This window comes from Prionailurus bengalensis, chromosome B3 (assembly GCF_016509475.1).
Source record: "Prionailurus bengalensis isolate Pbe53 chromosome B3, Fcat_Pben_1.1_paternal_pri, whole genome shotgun sequence".
NCBI classification, from domain to species: domain Eukaryota; kingdom Metazoa; phylum Chordata; class Mammalia; order Carnivora; family Felidae; genus Prionailurus; species Prionailurus bengalensis.
In genome coordinates, this window is record NC_057355.1 from 23,940,354 (window position 1) to 23,962,255 (window position 21,902).

At 37.7% G+C, this 21,902-nt stretch overlaps 1 pseudogene; it reads left to right on the forward strand.

Annotated features, from left to right (window-relative positions):
- Positions 1-20,630: 20,630 nt before the first annotated feature.
- LOC122467832 lies at positions 20,631-21,651 on the forward strand (annotated as a pseudogene).
- The last annotated feature ends 251 nt before the right edge of the window (positions 21,652-21,902 follow it).

The window sequence follows — 21,902 nt, forward strand, 5'->3', positions numbered from 1 at the left end:
ATAAAAACCCTCAAGAAAGTAGGGATAGAAGGATCATACCTCAAATTCATAAAAGCTTTATATGGATGACCCATCGCTAATATCATCCTCAATGGGGAAAAACTGAGAGCTCCCCCACTAAGTTCAGGAACATGACAGATTTGTCCACTCTAATCACTATTATTCAATATAATGTGGAAGTCCTAACCTCAGCAATCAGACAATAAATAAATAAATAAATAACAAAAAATAAATAAGTAAAAGTCATCTAAATAAGCAAGAAGGAAGTCAAACTTTCACTCTTCACAGACAACATGACACTCTATATGGAAAACTCCACACACAAAAAAGTGCTAGAACTGATACATATAGTCAACAAAGTCGTAGGATATAAAATCAACATACAAAAATCAGTTGCATTTCTATATACCAATAACGAAGCAGCAGAAAGAGAAATCAAGGAATCAATCCCATTTACAATTGCACCAAAACCCATAAAATACCTAGGAATAAATCTAACCAAGGAGGTAACAGATCTGTATGCTTAAAACTATAGAAAGCTTAAGAAAAAAATTGAATAAGACACAAAAAAATAGAAAGAAATATTACATGTTCATGGATTGGAAGAACGAACTTTTTTTTAATGTTTTTATTTTTGAGACAGAGAGAAACAGAGCCATGAGCAGGGGAGGGGCAGAGAGAGGGGGGACACAGAATATGAAGCGGGCTCCAGGCTCTGAGCTGTCAGCACAGAGCCCGATGCGAGGCTCAAACTCACAGAGTGTGAGATCATGACCTGAGCTGAAGTCGGATGCTCAACTGACTGAGCCACCCAGGTGCCCCAAGAATGAACATTGTTAAAATGCCGATACTACCAAAAGCAATCTACATATTCAATGCAATCCCTATAAAAATAACACCAGGTTTCTTCACAGAGCTAGAATAAGCAATTCTAGAATTTGTATGGAACTAGAAAAGACCCTGAATAGCCAAAGTAATGTTGAAAAAGAAAACCAAAGGAGGCATCACAATTCTGGACTTCAAGATGCATTACAACGTTGTAATCATCAAGACAGTATGGCACTGGCACAAAAACAGACACATAGATAAATGGAACAGAATAGAGAAACCAGAAATGGACCTACAAACATATGGCCAACTAATCTATGACAAAGCAGGAAAGAATACCCAATGGTAAAAAGACAGTCTCTTTAGCAAATGATGTTGGGAAAACTGGACAACAGCATGCAAAAGAATGAACCTGGACCACTTTATTACACCATACACAAAATAAACTCCAAATGGATAAAACATCTAAATGTAAGACAGGAAACCATCAAAATCCTACAAGAGAACAGGCAACTTCTTTGGCCTCACCACAGCAATTTCTTACTTGACATGTCTCCAGAGGCAAGGAATACAAAAGCAAAAATGAACTATTGGGACCTTGTCAAGATAAAAAAAAAAACAAAAAAAAACTTCTGCACAGTGAAGGAAACAATCAACAAAACTAAGAGGCAACCTATGGAATGGAAGAAGACATTTTAAATGACATATAGGATAGAGGGGTAGAATCCAAAATCTATGATGAACTTACCAAACTCTACACCCAAAAAAAAACAATCCAGTGAAAAATGGGTAAAAGACATGAATAGAAGACTTCCAGATGGCTAACAGACACATGAAAAGACACATGAAAAGGTGCTCAACATCACTCATCATCAGGGAAATACAAATCAAAACCACAATGAGATACCCCCTCACACCTGTCAGAATGGCTAACATTAACAACTCAGGAAACAACAGATGTTGGCAAGGATTTGGAGAAGGGGGAACCTATTTGCATTGCTGGCGGTATTGCAAACTGGTGCGGCCACTCTGGAAAACAGTATCGTGGTTCCTCAAACAATTAAAAAATAGAACTACCGTACAACCCAGCAATTGCACTACTAGGTACTTATCCAAAGGATACAGAAATGCTGATTCAAAGGGCACATGTCCCCAATATTTATAGCAGCACTATTGACAATAGCCAAATATGGAAATAGCCCAAATATCCATTGACTGATGAATGGATAAAAAAGCACAGGAGAAAAAGAGAGGCAAACCAAGAGACAGATTCATAACTATAGAGAACAAACTGATGGTTACCAAAGGGAGGTGGTTGGGGGATGGGTTACATAGGTGATGGAGATTAAGGAGTGAATTTATCATGATGAGCACTGGGTATTGTAAGGCAGGGTTGTACACCTGAAACTAATATTACACTGTATGTTAACTAACAGGAATTTTTTTAATGGATTGTTTAATCTTTATTATGCCAACATGAAATCTTTAGAGAGACAGACCAGGGCTGGGGTTGTGGATCAAACATGCCAACAGGAATCGAGACACCTTCTAGATTCCATTTTCTCCATATTTAATGTGTAGCACTTCATCTTCATGTTGTATTTCTGGGTAGTAAATTGGATCTGGTTTTTATGCTATCAAGGAGAAGTGCAATGTATGAAGAGAATAGAGCAAAAGACATTCAGTTTGCCATTTTCTATGCAAAAGCTTCCTAAGGAATGTCTGATTTTTTCACATTTACACAACTGGCATTGATTTATAAAGGAACTGGGCATTTTCTGAGTGCATCATTCAGGGAGATAAGCTTTATTTGTTTCTCTTTTTACAATTATGCTTTTCTGTGAGAAACATAACATGTATCTGAATTATCTTAACATGGAGTGGATTCATCACTCACCTGCAACAAGCAATCCTAGGAAAAACAGGAAAGGATTGAAATGGTGTGTCAACAATACTACTGAGGACTCATTCTCTTCTTAGATTCCATTCCTCTTGTCTCAATGTCTACATGTTCCTCCTTGGTCTTCTTGAGTCACATTATAAGATGGTAGTGGTAAGTAGAAACTTCTGTCCTTTTTCAGTCTGGAATAAAATGACAGTGTGAAGGACCAATGGCAAAACCTTTCTTCTTATGGAGCTTTGCCTTCTTCTGGAAGGAAAATCCTCCTAAGAGACTTCCACCTACTTTCAATATCTCATTGGAACAACTGTCTTACTGTTGTCTTCTTGTCTTCCTGCCCACCAGGGATGTGGTTTTACCATATTACCAGCATCTTCCCTTATTAACACTATACTTGAACTAAGGCTTCTCACAAGTCAACTAACTTACTGTGTTAGTCATATTTCCTGCTTCTGCAGGGAGAGGATGACAATGCCTTAATTCCAGTGCTTCTTTAGTTGTAATTATAGTATGGCCATTGTTGAAACTATGGAGGTAAATATACCCAATTAGCTCATTGTAAAGTCTTCTTGCATGCACACTTACTAGACCTAGGAATATGGAATACTTATATAATCCATCTCACTACTTATGCTTCATTTTCTTATCTATTATATGAAAATAATAAAAATGATTACCTCATTCAATCTTTTGGGAATCAAATATATTAACAAATATAAAGAATAAACATTTCCTTGAGTATTAGTAAGATCACTGAAAATATATTGCCTTTACAAATATGCTCTCTGAAAAAAAAAGACAAATATGCTCTCTTTGTATTATTGTTTACATCATCTTTTTGTCCTATAGCAATTTATTCTTTGGGCACAACACTGAAGTATTTCACATTACTCTTGGCACTACCTAAATATCCCATGCTTTGGAACGGCCATAAGCCAAGACCAGGAATAGCAAAAGACAGGCTCTGTATTTGAAGAACTCCCATATCGTCATCACGGAGATGTCAGTGGGAAAGGAAAATTACCAGGATTTTCAAAACCAAATATGGAAGATGTTGGTAATAAAGGCTTTTTTTCTCACATAAGACCTCAATAATTAATAATAATATAACAATAATAATAATATAATAAATTCAGATATAAAATATTCACTTATAGTTCTACTTACATGGGGAAGCTTCTAAGTACATGATAAGGACACAAAGAATGCATCAGCTCTTTCCAGGTGTATTCTTTGCATAGCAGAATCATAACCTAAGTTGGAACAGGGAAAACCTGATACAGCATTAAATCACCAGCTGGTCTGATGAGACGACTAGTGTGTGTTTTCAGTACAACAGATGGTGCCTGAAGTGTATTGCCAATGGTGGAAACACTTTAGACTGACCCACAATTAGTCACACTATTATGCAATCTCATCCCCTTGAATGTGGGTGGAACCTGCCAATGTGGTAAAGGATATCACTACTGTGATGATATGTTATATGACAAAGGTGAAGAGACACTGAAGGCATAATTAAGGTCGCTTATGTTTGGAGACATGATAAAAAAAAAAACATGACCACCAAATGACCCGTGAAGTGGAACCGAGACACAGAGGCTCCCCCCCCCACACTTCCCTTCTCCTAGCCTTGGAATGTGAATTTCACCCCCCCTTTCCTGATCCCAGAGGCTGCTCCAAGTACATAGCCTTGAGATGATGATGTGACAAAATACCTGCATAATATATGTGATTGAGCCCATTTAAGGCCTCTTTATAAATTTTAAGGCTTGGTGAGTTAATGTGGGAATCAATTCATCTTGCTGTCCCCTAAGACAAGCTTCCTATGTAAGTTTCTTTATGATTATTAAAATTGCCACCTACCAACCTGGAGTGGTCTATGTGTTTCTTAAGTATTCCCTGTCTTCTACATATGGGGTCCAGTTTCAGATTACACCAGAAAATTTCCTGAGAGGGTTGTTAACCTACAATTGGTGAGCCACCAGGAAAACAAAGACACTAGACTCAAGAAAGAGGCATCCATGGGGAAATCTTGAGTTGGCCATCAACCTCTGTGTGGGGAGAGGTGGCCCAAATTTCAGATACTTGTAGACTGCTGAATGAGTACAAGGAACCCTGGACAATGCCACATAGTCTAATGTGCTTGTTGGAAAAACTGCAAATTGCACACTGCAGCAAGGAAGGAAAACACATAGTAGCTGCAGTGGGATGGCTTCTAACTATGGTCAGTTCAGCTGGCCACCAATGCCAGGCTGTAGGCTGAAGCTCATGTCTAGAAATTTTAAAATGAGGTAAGATTAGAAAAGGGTATGAGAGTGTCCACTAGGTTGATGGCTTTAGGGCTGGTGGACAAGATGGGAGAACAGGATAAAAATTTAAAGACCCTAGTGTGCTGTCTTGTAAAGCTAGGAGGGCACAAGATGCCATGGAGTAAGATCAGGGAAGTTGTGACAAATCTTAATTAGGATGCTAAGAGGTGGAATCTCTGAAAATGATAAACATTTTAAAAAAGTATTGTGGGGTGGTTGTCTGGCTCAGTCAGTAGATAATATGATTCTTGATCTCAGGGTTGTAAATTCATGCCCCATGTATAAAGTAATATATAAGTAATAAAGCTAGTGGTTTACTTGGACCTCTGCCTCATCTTTCTTCTTTTATACTTTAGTCTGTGCATTCACTTCTTCCTCCACTTGGTTCTCATGGCACAGAGGTTTCCAAAAAGATGGTACTAAGATGCCAAAGATGCCAAAGATGATACATATATTATATATATTATATAATATAACTATGTAATATATAATATATAATATTATAAATTATTATAACAATATATAATATATTATTATATAATATATTATTATAAATATATATTATAGTATATATTATATTATTTATATATTATATTATTATATATTATATAATATATATATTTATATATATTTATATATTTAGTGCCAACTTCTTGGAAACCTCTGTGCCATGAGAACCAAGTGGAGGAAGAAGTGAATGCACAAAGTACAAAAGAAGAAAGATGAGGCAGAGAGCCAAGTAAACCACTAGCTTGTGTACTCATGGAGCCACAAGGGCAGAAATAAGGAAAGCCACAGGCCAGGAATTCTGATATCAACTGTTGGACTACATGCCTACTTTCTAGAGTATGATTCAATGGATCTAAAACATCCATTGCCATCTGAACATGATGACAACCTTTGAGAGACTTGCCTTGCTCATACCAAAACAGGTCCTTTGCTCTGGACCTGTGACTTCTGGGACTAATTCCGTTTTCATTTGTGGCTGAATATAATATGTGTACAGTAAATCCCCTCTTCTCTCTTACCTGAAGAAAAAACAAAAAACATAAAACAAAACAATTTATGTAACATTTGTATATTTTTAAAAACAAAAAATATGTATAAATATAATATATAGCATCAATTAATGAGAAAACAAAATACTACATATCTTTGACTCTTAATACAAAGAAAAATTTTAAATAGCAATTATATCCACAACTCTTTGGAGAGAAAAGTTGCATCCTTTCTCTGTCTTTAAGTTATAAATCTTTTTTGCTGCAAAACAAATTGCTTTCATTGTCAACAGCAAAAAGACACTTATAGATATGTAAAATTTCAGGGACATAGTTGTTATTATTCCCTATTTTGTTTTGTTGTTTTGTTTTTTTAAATTTATTTACTTAAATTCGTGAGTTAACATACAGTGTAGTATTGGTTTCAGGAGTAGAACCCAGTGATTCCTCACTCACATGAAACATCCAGTGCTCATCCCAACAAGTGCCCTCCTTACTGCCCTTCAACCATTTATTTAGTCCATACCCCCACCCAACACCTCTCCAGCAACCCTCAGTTTTTACTCTGTATTGAAGAGTCTCCTATGGTTTGCCTCCCTCTCTTTCTCTTATTTTTGATTCCCTTCCCTTATGTTCATCCGTTTTGGTTCTTAAATTCCACATATGACTGAAATCATATGACATTTGTTTTTGACTAACTTATTTCACTTTGCATAATACACTCTAATTCCACCCACATTTTTGCAAAAGATAACATCCCATGCTTTTTAATCACTGAGTAGTATTCCATTGTATATGTACATACCACATATTTTTTATACATTCATCAGTCAGTGGACATTTGGGCACTTTCCATAATTTGGTTATTGTTGATAACTCTGTTATAAACATTGGGATGCATGTACCCCTTCAAATCAGCACTTTTGTACCCTTGAATAAATACTTAGTAGTTCAAGGTACTGGGTTGTAGGGTAGTTCTATTTTTAATTTTTTGAGGAAACTCCATAGTGTTTTCCATAGTGGCTGCACCAGTATGTATTCCCACCAACAGTGCAAAAGGGTTCCTCTTTCTCCAACTACTCACCATCATCTGTGGCTTCCTGAGTTGTTAATTTTAGCCATTCTGACAGGTGTGAGGTGGTATCTCATTGTGGTTTTGATTTGTATTTCCCTGATGATGAGTGATGTTGAACATCTTTTCATGTGTCTATTAGCCATCTGGATGATTCTTTGGAAATGTGTCTATTCAGGTCTTCTGTCTGGCAACTGCTTTTTTATTGGGGCAAGACTGACACTGAGACAATGCAGCTGGTCTCTCCTCCAGACCAGCACAGTCACCAATCCCCAGGGACCAACACACAAATCTTTTTTTTTTTTCTTTTTTTACCTCATTTTTCTTTCTTTCTTTTAGAATCAGGTTCATAGTTGGTTTTTTTTAGTTTATTTTTTTTATTTATTGTGAAAGAGAGAGAGAAAGAGAAAGTGGGGAAGGGGCAGAGAGACAGGGAGACAGAACCCCAAGCAGGCTCTGTGCTGTCAATGCAGAGCCCAATGCAGGGTTTGAACTCATTAACCATGAGATCATGACCTGAGCCAAAGTCAATAGTTGGATGCTTATCTGACTGAGTCCCCCAAGAAACCCACCTCCCCCAGGCTCATAGATTCTTATTTGCTTTTTGTCATTTCATTTTATCTTTTTGTTGGTGGGGGAGTTATCTAGGCTATTTTATTCTTTTCTTTTTTCTTCTCTTTTTTTTCTTGTGCTCTTTCTTTCTTTCTTTCTTTTTTTCTTATTTTGCCTTTCTTTTTCCTTGAAATCAGCCTTATAGTTTTTTGATTCTCTCTTTGTCTGTTTGCTTGTTTGTTTGTTGTTCCTGTTCCTTTTATTTTTATGGGATCAGACTCCCCCCCCCCTTTTTCCCCCAGGGTTACATCAACAAACAAATAAAAGCACACCTAGTTAAAGGTCCAACCATTCCAACACTGCAAGCAAGGAGGAGCTCTGCAGAGGACTAACCTGAGGGAAAGAGCAGCCAAAACACAGCAGCAGAGTGTACACAGCATACACCAGAACCACTTCCTTGAGTGCCCTGGACAGTGTATGACCCCTTTTTAATGTAGACATAATTTTAGGTGCAGGAAACATATTGAGATTTTAAAACATACAAAACACATAAATGTAGCCAAAATGACAAGAGGGAGGAATTCTCCCCAAAAGAAAGGTCCAGAAGAAATCGCAGCCAAGGATTTTCTTAAAACAGCTATAAACAATATATCTGAACTACTAGCTGGGCTTGAAAAAAGCATAGGGCCACCAGAGAAACTCTCACTGCTGAGATCAAAGACCTAAGAACTAGCGAGGATGAATTTAAAAATGCTATAACTGAGATGCAAAATAAACTAGATGCAGTGACAGAGAGGATTGAAGAAGCAGAGGAACGATTAGGCGAAACAAGATAAAAGAATGGAAAATAATTAAGCTGAAAAAAAAAGGGAAAGAAAATTACTAGATCACAAGGGGAGACTTAGAGAACTAACTGATTCCATGAAACAAAACAATATATCATAAAAGTCTTAGAAGAGCAAGAAAAAAGGGCAGAAGAAATAACAGGAATTCAAATCGGTAAGGAAAAAGTAAAAATTGACTATTTTCAGATGACATGATACTCGATACATATAAAACCCAAAAGACACCACCAAAAAACTGCTCGAACTGACCAATGAATTCAGTAAAATCAAGGGATACAAAAATCAACGTACAGAAATCAGTTGCAATTCTATACACAAATATTGAAACAGAAGAAATATAAATTATGAAAACAATCCCATTTATAATTGTGCCAAAATAATCAAATGCATACGAATAAAGAGGTGAAAGACCTGCACTCTGAAAACTATAAAACCCTGATGAAAGAAATTAAAGATGACACAAAGAAATGGAGAGACATTTCATAGTCATGGATTGGAAGAACAAATAATGTTAAAATTTCTATACTACTCAAAAAAATCTACACATTTAATGCAATCCTTATCAAAATACCAACAGTAGTTTTCACATAACTAGAATAAATAATCCTAAAATTTGTATGGAATCACAAAAGACCCTGAGAGCCAAAGCAAGTTTGAAAAAGAAAAGTAGGGGCAACTGGGTGGCTTAGTCGGTTAAGCATCTGATTTCAGTTGGTCATGATTTCACAGTTTGTGAGTTCAAGCCTCACATCAGGCTCTGTTCTGATGGATCAGAGCCTGGAGCCTGCTTTGGAATCCCTTTCCCTCTCTCTGCCCTTCCCCTGTTTGGACTCTGTGTGTTTCTCTCTCAAAAATAAATAAACATTAAAAAATTAAAATAGAAAAATAAAAGTAAAGCTAAAGGCATCACAATTCTGGACTTCAAGTTATATACAAATCTTTAGTAACCAAACAGTATGGTACTGGTACAAAAATAGACATAAAGAGTAACGAATTGAATAGAAAACCCAGAAATGAATCCACAGCTATCTGGTCCATTAATTTTTGGCAAAGTAGGAAAAAATATCCAATGGGAAAAAGAGAGTCTCTTCAACAAATGGTGTTGGCGAACTGGGCAGCAAGATGAAAAAACATGAAACTGGACCACTTTCTTACACCATATACAAAAAATAAACACAAAATGATTAAAGACCTAAATGTGAGATCTGAAACCATGAAAATTCTAGAAGAGAGCACAGGTAGTAACTTCTCTGACAGGATCCATACTTATCACAACTTTTTTTCTAGAAAAGTCCCCTGATGCAAGGGAAATAAAAGCAAAAATAAACTATTGAGACTATCCCAAAATAAAAGCTTCTTCAAAGTGAATGAAACAATCAACAAAACAAAAAAGCAATCTACAAAATGGGAGAATATATTTGCAAACACCATATCTGATAAAGTGTTAGTATCCAAAATATATAAAGAACTTCTAAAACTCAACACCCAAAGAACAAATAATCCAAATTAAAAATGGACAGAAGACATGAACAGGCACTTTTCTAAAGAAGACATCCAGAAGGCCAATAGACACATAAAAAGATGTTAAATACTCATTATCAGGGAAATATAAATCAAACCTCAATGAGAAATCACCTCACACCTGTCAGAAGCTAAAATCAACAACACAGGAGACAAGAAGTGATAGGATGTGGAGAAAAAGGAACCCTCTTGAACTTTGTTGGGAATGTAAACTGATACAGCTATTATGGAAAACAGCACAGAGATTTATAAAAAAATTAAAAATAGAGCTACATTCTGATCCAACAATCACACTCCTGGGTATTTACCCAAAGAATATAAAGACTCTAAGATACTAATTCAAAGGGATACATGCAACCCTGTGTTATAGCAGCATTACCTACAGTAGCCAAGATATGGAAGAGCCCAGGTGTCCATCCATAGAAATATATATATATATATATAGAGAGAGAGAGAGAGAAAGAGAGAGATATAATAATCAAGTATTATTCCAACATAAAAATATATTTTAATGAGTAAAATCAAATTTGTTGATAATCTAGATTATTTTTGAATAAGATAAAGTAATAAAGCATTAAGTACTGAACATTATTTATTTATTTTTGTTTTACTATAGAAAAATTGGGGCGCCTGGGTGGCTCAGTTATTTGAGCGTCTGACTCTTGATTTCAGCTCAGGTCATAATCCCAGGGCCATGGGATCGAGCCCTGAGTTCGACTCTGTGCTGAGCATGGAGTCTGCCCAAGATTCACTCTCTCTCTCTCTCTCTCTCTCTCTCTCCCTCCCTCTGTCCCTCTTTCTCACTCTCTCTTTAAAATAAAAATTAAAAACAATTTTAAAAGAAAAACTAAAGGTAAATTTGAGTCTCTTACTAAACATGTTATGCTTTATTGTAAGATTGTACTATAAGGTATGTTTATAAAAATTATAAAATATATTCATAAATTTGCTAATGTAAAGAATTCTGGGGGCACTTGTGTGGCTTAGTCAGTTAAGCATCTGAACTCAGGTTGTGATCTCACAGTTGGTGGGTTCAAGCCCCACATTGTGCTCCATGCTGACAGTGTGGAGCCTGCTTGGGATTCTCTTTCTACCTCTCTCTCTCCCCTCTCCTGCTCATGCACCCCTCCCCCCACTCTCTCTCAAGAATAAATAAATAAATTTTTAAAAATTAAAGAAAAAAAGGATTCTGGTATAACAAACAGTTCACGATTGCTTATTACTTAGTTTAAATTAGAAATTAATGTTTCTAAGCACTAAGAATTCTAATAAATGTATAAGACTACTGGAAATAATAGGAAGAACAGCTATGTATGTGAGGAAATTAAGATCTGTGCTTCGGGGTAGGGGGAAGGATAAGGAACAAAAATACATATTTGTTGAAGGAAAAGGAAATAATTTTGCACTAAAGTAAAACTGGTTATTTATAGAGGGAAAGTTTAAGTCAAGAACTGATTGTAAAAAAGAAAGTTGTAAAAGTTTTATTAAGGTAGAGTCTTTGGAAAGAAATTTTATGTGTGATTCGTACTGGCTAAGATTAGGATAAATTTAAATAATTAATTAATTGCCATATCAAAAATACATTGGTGCAAAGTTTTCATTTTCTCTTTGTTAAAAGTAAAAAGCTTTCTTAAATTATTGGGCTGCTTTTCATAAGAAATTGTAAACAAAAGATATCTGTCTAAAAAAATAATGATTCTGTTTGCCGAATAGTTTATCATGCTTATAAGGTCTTTGATTATTTAAGGCGTCCGAGTCTTAATATTAAAAAAGCTAAACTTGGGGCACATGAATGGCTCAGCTGTTTAAACATTGGACTCTTGGTTCCTGCTCAGGTCATGATCTCCTGGTTGGTGAGTTTGAGCCCTGTATCAGGCTACATGCTGATGTACAGAGCTACTTGGGATTCTCTATCCCTCCTTCTTTCTCTGCCCCTCTCCCCAGCTTGCATTCTCTCCCTCTCCCTCTTCCTCTCCCTAAATAAATAAAAAAATAAATAAAACTTAAAAATAAACAAAAGAGCTAAATTTTACTCACAACTATTTAACCTTCCATATTTGCCTTTGATATCTTTTATTGACACTTTTGTTAAATGAATAAATATTGTTTCATAATGATTGTGATCCTATTTATTCAAATGTTCAAAACTCTTGATATTAGATTTTTTTACATACTTCCCAAAAACAAATTCTAAAGTAAAGTTTTTTGACTACACATAACTGAAATTTTCTAGCAGGCCCCTGGAATATTAAAAAAAAAAATATCTGTGTGATAAACTAAACTAATAAGTTTATTTGTCATATTAAGCTACATGAAAACATGGGTGCCTGGGTAGCTCAGTCAGTTGAGCATCTGACTTTGGCTCAGGTCATGATCTCAGGTTTGTGAGTTCCTGCACCACATTAGGATCTATGCCAACAGCTCAGAACCTGGGGTCTGCTTCAAGTTCTGCACCTCCCTCTCTCTATGCCTCCCTTCTCATACTCTGTCTCTCTCCCTCTCTCAGAAACAAATAAGCATTAATAATGTTTTTAAAACTTACATAAAAACGTTGTCAAAGATGTGGTATTAAACATTCTTAGATTATATTTATGTAGATATGTTATTAAAATAAGTATTCTAAAATTATGTGAAATTCCTAGAAATCTGAATTATTTAATTCATTATGTAATTACCTTGAAATGTTGCATGTCACAAAAATAACAAAATTTATTTGTCATTTGCATTGTAATGAACTCTAATCAGATCTTTAACCATGGCCATTTTTAAGTCTTTTATCATTTATAGATGCTTTTATCATTTACAGTGTTTTTACTCAGATGCCTCTATAAAATTTTCTTGTAAATGTGCTTCATCTTCAATGGGACTCATGGAAAAAACTCTGATAATCTTAAGATCAGTTTTAAGGGACTAAGGTTGATTTTATGGGGCAAATAAAGCCACCTTGGAAATACCAGCTTGATACTTTGTTTTCAGAGTTTCAAGCAGTTTTACCATGTGGGTAAAGAAGGTTGGTTCATGGAGGATGCAGGAATCTCAGGGTATTTTGGGGGGTCCTGAGAAGAGAATTCACTCAAATCTATAGGTATTTCAGGCAAGGTCTGATGGCAAATATTGGGCTTGGCTCTGGCCTCAAGAAGTTATTAAAAATTCAATCTAGAGATTCCTCATGAAAAGAAACAGCAATGTTTTAAACAGTCTATATAGTCGATCTCTATTCTTTTTTTTTAAATATGAAATTTATTGTCAAATTAGTTTCCATACAACACCCAGTGCTCATCCCAACAGGTGCCCTTCTCAATACTCATCACCCACCCTCCCCTCCCTCCCACCCCCCATCAACCTCAGTTTGTTCTCAGTTTTTAAGAGTCTCTTATGTTTTGGATCCCTCGCTCTCTAACCTTTTTTTTCTTCCCCTCCCCCATGGACTTTTGTTAAGTTTCTCAGGATCCACATAAGAGTGAAAACATATGGTATCTGTCTTTCTCTGTATGACTTATTTCACTTAGCATCACACTCTCCAGTTCCATCTACATTGCTACAAAAGGCCATATTTCATTCTTTCTCATTGCCATGTAGTATTCCATTGTGTATATAAACCACAATTTCTTTATCTATTCATCAGTTGATGGACATTTAGGCTCTTTCCATAATTTGTCTATTGTTGAAAGTGCTGCTATAAACATTGGGGTACAAGTGCCCTATGCATAAGCACTCCTGTATCCCTTGGGTAAATCTCTATTCTTTCTATGCCTATGTAAATAATCAGTCCACTTTTTTTTTTTTGTTTTTAACCAGACTTATTTTGCAAATTAGTGTTAAGTTGGCTATCTTTGGTAAAAAGAGAGGGTGATTATATAGAGAAATATGTTTCAGTAACATCTTTATAGATATTATAGTTTTTATGTTTATTTTTGAAAGAAAGAGAGAGACATAGACCTTGAGCAGGGGAGGGGCAGAGAGTGAGGGAGACACAGGCCCCTCAAAAAACCACCAGAGACTATGAGCTATAAACAAGGAAGATCTGTCAGATTGCTATTAACTACCATCACTCTCTGAAAATGCTTCAAGTCTGACATCTAGAAGTCTTTGTAACTAACAGCACTCAGAATTAAGAAACTGGCTATTATTTGACCCAATCATTAGCCATTGATTTTCTTTTGTTTCAGTAGAAAGGCCCCTTATGTAATCTCTAATTACTTGAACCATAGGCCTAACTTTGAAAGTATACCTACATCACTTCCTCCTGAAATGTGGAGGTTCCTCAGAAAATTAAAAATAGACCTACCCTATGACCCAGCAATAGCACTGCTAGGAATTTACCCAAGGGATACAGGAGTACTGATGCATAGGGGCACTTGTACCCCAATGTTCACAGCAGCATTCTCAACAATAGCCAAATTATGGAAAGAGCCTAAATGTCCATCAACTGATGAATGGATAAAGAAATTGTGGTTTATATACACAATGGAATACTACGTGGCAATGAGAAAAAATGAAATATGGCCTTTTGTAGCAACGTGGATGGAACTGGAGAGTGTGATGCTAAGTGAAATAAGCCATACAGAGAAAGACAGATACCATATGGTTTCACTCTTATGTGGATCCTGAGAAACTTAACAGGAACCCATGGGGGAGAGGGAGGAAAAAAGGAAAAAAAAAAAAAAAAGAGGTTAGAGTGGGAGAGAGCCGAAGCATAAGAGACTGTTAAAAACTGAGAACAAACTGAGGGTTGATGGGGGGTGGGAGGGAGGAGAGGGTGGGTGATGGGTATTGAGGAGGGCACCTTTGGGATGAGCACTGGGTGTTGTATGGAAACCAATTTGACAATAAATTTCATATATTAAAAAAAAAGATAATATACGTAAAAAAAAAAAAAAAAAAGAAAGTATACCTACATCACTTCCTCCTGAAATGAGTTTCACTAAACTGAACTATTGTCAGGACTACAAGCAGATCAATGAGATGAAACAATCTATCAGTTCAACTTTTAATATGTGAAATTTCCAATGAAGTTTCTTTTTTTTTTTTTCAACGTTTATTTATTTTTGGGACAGAGAGAGACAGAGCATGAACGGGGGAGGGGCAGAGAGAGAGGGAGACACAGAATTGGAAACAGGCTCCAGGCTCTGAGCCATCAGCCCAGAGCCTGACGCGGGGCTCGAACTCCCGGACCGAGAGATCGTGACCTGGCTGAAGTCGGACGCTTAACCGACTGGGCCACCCAGGCGCCCCTCCAATGAAGTTTCGAATGGAGAAACTGAAGGGTTCAGGACAGGACTACTACCCCCAGAATATGCAACTTAGACACGTGGATTATTTTGAGCTAAAGGTACTTGAGAGCCTGTAAGAAACTTCCATCTCTTCTTTAGTCACACAGAAAAATCTAACTTGAGGGTCTTTCCTAGAATAGGGTTATTAACAGAGATAAATTTTATCTGATTGACCCGTCTGTATAGTAGAGCAAATATCTCATTACCAAACATCTACTCTCCTTATCACCCTGTGAAGTGCATTCTTTCCTCTGAAATCCCAGACCTCTATCCCTTTATTGTTAGTTGAGAATGACATGTATACATCATTTTGTCTGTGTTTGGAATTTCCATGTCTGTGTGGATTGCCCATATGTACATACACCTATTAAATTCAATTTTCTCCAGTTAATCTGTCTCATATCAACTTGATTCTGAGTCCAGATAGAAGGACCTTTGAGAGGACAGGAATTCTTGCTTCCCAACAAGGGCATATGTGAGACTGGGGATCAAAGCAGTGAGCTATTTTTGATAAGGCAAAAATACTAGTGAATCAGATTAAAGTTCTGGACATATCCCAAGTATGCCTAGCATTTGAGTTAAATATGTCTTTGACTCCAAAAATTATGGGTGCCACTATAGCAGAAACAAAAGAAGGGAAGAATGCCCTTAGCGTTTTAGCCCTAGTTCTGGAATGAGGCCAAAATCTGATATACTTCCATATAGCAACAGATCCTAGCATTGTACACAGCACTCCACCAGGTAGGGCCTCTCACATAGCAGTCAATGCAGAAACCAATGAGCTAATATTAGAAGCAGTCTGGCTGGTAATTACTCATGAGCCCTTGCAGTTAACCCTTTGCATTGACAGCCAGGCTGTTCCAAAGGGATTAATCCTAAGGCTCAGACAATAGAAAGCCAAGAAATGGATGATTACGAATAAGCCCATGTGGGGTCAAGATATGTAGAGAGACATTTGGGCCCATCTGTAAGAACCTACCTAAGGAAGCCCTCAATGTTTTCCATGTTCCAGCTCATGAGTCACTGACACCATGTAGCAATCAGGAAGCTGATACCTTAGGCTTGGATATAAATTTTAGCTATTGACACTTCAGTAGATACAGCAGATGGGTGCAGAGAAGGAATGACCATCTAAGTGCCCTGGTGAGATGGCATATTTCCGAGGATGTCAGATATCCCTTAAGTTTCAGTAATTTAGCTAGTGCAGTTATTCTAAACAACACCCAAAGCAACTGCCAAAAGAATCTGGGGCCATTCTGGCACAAAAACAGACACTTAATTAAATGGAACAGAATAGAGATCCCAGAAATGGATCCACAAACATCTGGCCAACTAATCTTTGACAAAGCAGGAAAGAATATCCAATGGAATAAAAACAGTCTCTTCAGCAAGTGGTGCTGGGAAAACTGGACAGTGACATGCAGAAGAATGAACCTGGACCACTTTCTTACACCATACACAAAAATAAACTCAAAATGGATGAAAGACCTAATATAAGACAGGAAGCCATCAAAATCCTTGAGGAGAAAGCAGGCAAAGATATCTTTGACCTCGACTGCAGCAACTTCTTACTCAACACCTCTCCAGAGGCAAGGGAAACAAAAGCAAAAATGAACTATGGGGACCTCAACAAAATAAAAATCTTCTGCACAGTGAAGGAAACAATCAGCAAAACTAAAAGGCAACCAACAGAATGGGAGAAGATATTTGCAAACAACATATCAGATAAAGGGTTAGTATCCAAAATCTATAAAGAACTTATCAAACTCCACACCCAAAAAACAAAGAATCCAGTGAAAAAGTGGGCAAAAGACATGAATAGACACTTCTCCAAAGAAGACATCCAGATGGCCAAATGACACATGAAAAAAATGCTCAACATCACTCATCATCAGGGAGATACAAATTAAAAACCACAAGGAGATACCACCTCACACCTGTCAGAATGGCTAACATAAACAACTCAGGCAACAACAGATGCTGGTGAGGATGTGGAAAAAGAGGATCCCTTTTGCATTGTTGGTGGCAATGCAAGCTGGTGCAGCCACTCTGGAAAACAGTATGGAGGTTCCTCAAAAACTTAAAAATCAAATTACCCTATGACCCAGCAATTGCACTACTAGGTATTTATCCATGGGATACAGGTGTGGTGATTCGAAGGGACACATGCACCCCAATGTTAATAGCAGCACTATCAACAATAGCCAAAGTATGGAAAGAGCCAAATGTCCATCAATGGATGAATGGATAAAGAAAATGTGGTGTGTATATATATATATATATATATATATATACACAATGGAGTATTACCCAGCAATCAAAAAGAATGAAATCTTGCCATTTGAAACTATGTGGATGGAGCTAGAGGGTATTATGCTAAGCGAAATTATTCAAAGAAAGACAAATATCATATGACTTCACTCATATGAGGACTTTAATACACAGAACAGATGAACAAAAGGGAAGGGAAGCAAAAATAATATAAAAACAGGGAGGGGGACGAAACATAAGAGTCTCTTAAAATATGGAGAACAGACAGAGGGTTACTAGAGGGGTTGTGGGAGGGGGATGGGCTACATGGGTAAGGGGCACTAAGGAATCTACACTTGAAATCACTGTTATGCTATATGCTAACTAACTTGGAAGTAAATTAAAATAAATTAAATTAAATTAAATTAAAATATAAAAGTTAGACATAGAAAAAAATAATAAATATAAATAAATAAATAAATAAATAAATAAATAAAAGAATCTGGGGCATTTGCCAGAGCTCCTGACCAGTAAGGAATTAGTAAATTGATTATATTGGCTTCCTGTCCCTGAGTGAGGGTTCTAAATATGCTCTAATCTGTGTGGACACTACATCTGGCCTAACCCAAGCTTTACCTGACTGTTATGTAAACCAGGCTGCCAAAATTAGGGGATTGGAAAAATTAAGTACTATGTTTGGATACCCTCATGGCATAGATAGTAATCAGAGTCATATTTCAAAGGTTAGTATATGTAATACTGGGCAAAAAAAAAGCATGACATTAAATAGAGGATTCATCTTCCCTATAACCTACAAGTGACAAGGTTAATAAAAAGAAAAAAATGGGGCACCTGGGTGGCTCAGTCGGTTAAGCATTCAACGTCAGCTCAGGTCATGATCTCATGGCTTATGAGTTCAAGCCCTGTGTTCAAGCCTCTGTGAGTTCAAGCCTCTGTGCTGACACTCTATGAGTTCAAGCCTCTGTGCTGACAACTCACAGCCTGGAGCCTGCTTCAGATTCTGTGTCACCCTGTCTTTGCCCCTCCCCCACTAATGCTCTGTCTCTCACAAATAAACATTTTTTTTAAATGTGTATAAATAAATAAATAAATAAATAAAATGTTAAAACAGCAAATTAAATCGTTAACAGGTAAAACCACTTTGGCCAGATGGAGGAAAGTATTGTCCCAGCTTTTAATACATTTAAATAATCAGCCATTAGGGTCTGTTGACCCATATGCAGACTGAGGACCCCTGCCAAGGCAACCAACCATGAAAAGGTGCAGAAGCCATGGGAAATAGCCATTGCCCTGACTCTCACCATGAATCCATGTGCTATGTTGCTGAAAACTCCATAACACCAGGAAAAGGCATTATTTACTGGAATTTGCAATGGGACATCTTGCCAAGTTGGTAGGTTACTTTACACCCTTGTATGAGGGGGATCTACTCAATCTGCACTGAGATCCCATTGTCCTGCTGCAATCTGGACTTGTTGAAATGCACTATGCATGATATGGAATATCCACTTTGAGAAAGAGGAGAAATTGGGGGTCCTGGTATGGCCTATCCTATCCCCATCTCATCTTCTCATGCCTAATAATGCTTCCTCCCCTGGCCAACGTGCATGATATGTACAACCAAGTAAACTTCCTAAAGCTGCCAACCTCCCTTTCCTCGAGGCCAAGTAGACATTGCTTTTCCTTGATATAATCATTTGGTCACTGCTTTGTTCCCTCCATGGGCCTAGAGGATGCTATAGCACACAAAGAAGCCCTTACTAAATTCACTCAGCAAGCCCTGAATGGTAACCAACAAAGCCCATCCCTACTAAACACTGAAGTTACTCTATTGAGAAAAACTGTCCTCCAAAATAGGATGGCTTTAGACATTATTAGTGCCTCACAAGAAGTCATCTGTACTGTTATCCAAACAGAATACTGTGTGTTCATAACTGATGAGTCTCCTAATGTATTATCTTTATTAAATCGCATGAGGACACAAGTAAATGCCCTGAGTGATCTGACCCCCAGCCTAGGAGATTTAATAAATTAATGTTTGGATCCTTGGCTCTTAGTAGAAAAAGTTCTCACTAATTTAAAAAAGTATTCCCTTAATCAGTATTTTCTTTTACATATGACTACTATTGCCATGACATGTGCCTCCAATGCAGCCAGATAGCCACTTCCACACTAATAAAACACCTTGCTGACCACTCATAGCCTATTGCAGAAAAGAGGGGCACATAATATTGTAAGAACCAGTCACAATTGGTGGAATGTTGGGGAATGTGATCAAAAAAGACATGACCACTGATTGACCATGAACTGGACCCAGGAACTTGGAGGCTCCTTCCCATTCCTCTCCCCCTGTCCTCAGAATGTGGGTTCTGCTTGCCTTTTCTGCTCCAGAGGCTGCTCCAAGGACATGAGCCTTGAGTTGGTGATATGATGTTGAAAACACCTTCACCTTAAAAGTGACTAAGCCCATAGGGCACCTGGGTGGCTCAGTCAGTTTAGCGTCCGACTTCAGCTCAGGTCATGATCTCATAGCTCGTGAGTTCAAGCCCACATCAGGCTCTGTGCTGACAGCTCAGACCCTGGAGCATGCTTCTGCTTCTGTGTCTCCCTCTCTCTCTGCCCCTAACCCACTCGCATTCTGTCTCTGTCTCTCTCAAAAATAAATAAACATTAAAAAAATTTTTTTTAAGTGACTAAGCCCAGTTAGGGCTCTTTGTAATCTTTTAAGATTTGGTGAGTGGGTGTGATTATTATATTATTGTTTATTATTATTATTAATTAAAATTACCAGCTACCAACCTGACGTGGCCTGCATTGTACTTCAGTCTCTCCCTGCCCTCTGCCTATTTCAGTTTCAGATTATACCAGGAAAGCTCCTGAGAGGGTTGTGAACTGATGTGGGAAACAAAGGCAAAAGGAAAAAAATTAAATTTCCTTACTACTTATATCCCATTGACAAATCCTTGAAACAGTCATTCATTTTATCTACACCAGAGAAGGTAGGCAGAATGATGAAGTTTGGTTGAACTTGAATCAGAAGATGATGTAAAAATTGCCCTTTAAAAAGATAGTGAAAGCATGGGACACTGGTACATTGAGGTGTTTAAGTCCCACAGAACCGAAATGGATTGGGGGTTGAAGCACAGTGGTTCAAACAGTGCCAACACAGCCAGCAATGGCTTTGTGCAGCTTTGAGGACTCCCATCTGGATGCACCATGGAATAAATTGTTCAGTTCTTCTCAGGGTTGAAAATTGTGCCAAATGGAATCACATTGCTTGTGGACTCCGAAGGCAAGACTACAGGGGAAGCCTTTGTGTAGTTTGCATCACAAGAGTTATCTGAAAAGGCCCTAGGGAAGCACAAGGACAGAATAGGGCACAGGTATATTGAAGTGTTCAAGAGCCATCAGGAAGAAGTTAGGTCATACTCGGATCCCCCTCTTTAGTTCATGTCTGTACAGCAGCGGGGGCCCTATGACCTCCCCAGCACAACCAGGAGGTATATTGGCACTGTCAAGAAAGCAGGCCTGGAGAGGTTGAGGTCTGGTGCTTACAGTGCAGGCTATGAGGAGTACAGAGACCTCAGTGATGGCTGCAGTTTCACCAATGATCTGCTTGGGAGAGACCTCAGTTATTGTCTCTTGGGCATGTATGGCCACAGAACCGGAGATGGCGAGTTCACTGTCCAGAGTACCACGGACACTGTGTCCACATGAGAGAGCTGCCATACAAAGCCACAGAGAACAACACTTACAACTTATTCTCTCCAACTTAACCCTGTGAGAGTCCATATTGAGATGAACCCTGATAGAAGAGTGATGGGCAAAGCCAATGTTGAGTTTGCCACTCATGAAGAAGCTGTGGCAGCTATGTCCAAAGACTGGGCCAACATGAAACACAGATAATAGAACTTTTCCTGAATTCCATAACTGGGGCCAGCAATGGGGCGTATAGCAGCCAGATGATGAAATGCATAGGGGTGTCAGCCCAGTCCACTCCCAGAGGCCTCAAGATCCAGTCTGTGAGTGGTTGTTACAGGGCTAGCTATGGAGGCCAGAACAGCACAGATGGATATGACTAGTTTTGTAGGAGCATTTGGGTTATTGCAATCAAATTTTCACAGGCAGCAACAAGCAGTGAAAACCAATTATTACTCTAGAGGAAGCTATAGGACCCATGTTACACCAGGAGTTTGTGAAATCTGTATTTAAAAGTTACCTCTTCAGTATTTTCTCATGCAAACTTTCTTCTATCATGTGATATTGAGAAATTAAAACTATCAGCTTTTCTGAATTAACATTTTGGTAGTGCATAACAGAATGATATTATCCA